Below are 622 nucleotides of genomic sequence, written 5' to 3'. Positions count from 1 at the left end.
TCCTAGTTTTATATGGTAGCAATGCCAGTGAAAGGCTGAATCGTGTGGCATCCGAATGGAGCAGCCGAAGATTCAAACAACAAACCGCATAAAATTTCTGTTGCTTTAAATTGTAGCTTTATTGTTTATTTGTTGGCTAGTTGGTACTTACACTACTCTCCAAAGTTGTATATCCATCCATAGAGTCCATCTATTTAAATCAATAAGAAGGTAAAAAAACTAATAATACCAAAAGAAAGATAAAACAAACATCCAACCGATATCGAATAGGCTCCAAATGGCATCAGGTTATAAAGAAAATGAAAACGAAATTTGCTTTCGTGGATGGAAGGTATTAACCCATTTTGCGGTTTAAAAAATACAGTGGAGCAGCCCAGGTGAAGAAACATGGCATTGTCTTTAATAGGAAAATTACATGGAAAAATTTACACTAAGATGAATTTGTTGATATACCTCTGGCTACCTGCAAGCTCTTAGGCTTAAAAAGGCTCTTATCATAGCTAATGTCCAATGGGAGAATTACAAGGGTTAAAACAACACCAAGCAAATATGGTTCCATCTAAATCTAGACTGTAGATATGCTCTTGTTTTCAAGATGTCAGCTATCATTCGTTATATCTGC

This window comes from Haematobia irritans, chromosome 4 (assembly GCF_050003625.1).
Source record: "Haematobia irritans isolate KBUSLIRL chromosome 4, ASM5000362v1, whole genome shotgun sequence".
NCBI classification, from domain to species: domain Eukaryota; kingdom Metazoa; phylum Arthropoda; class Insecta; order Diptera; family Muscidae; genus Haematobia; species Haematobia irritans.
The sequence above is the reverse complement of the archived record's forward strand: the minus strand, read 5'-3'. Positions refer to the sequence as shown.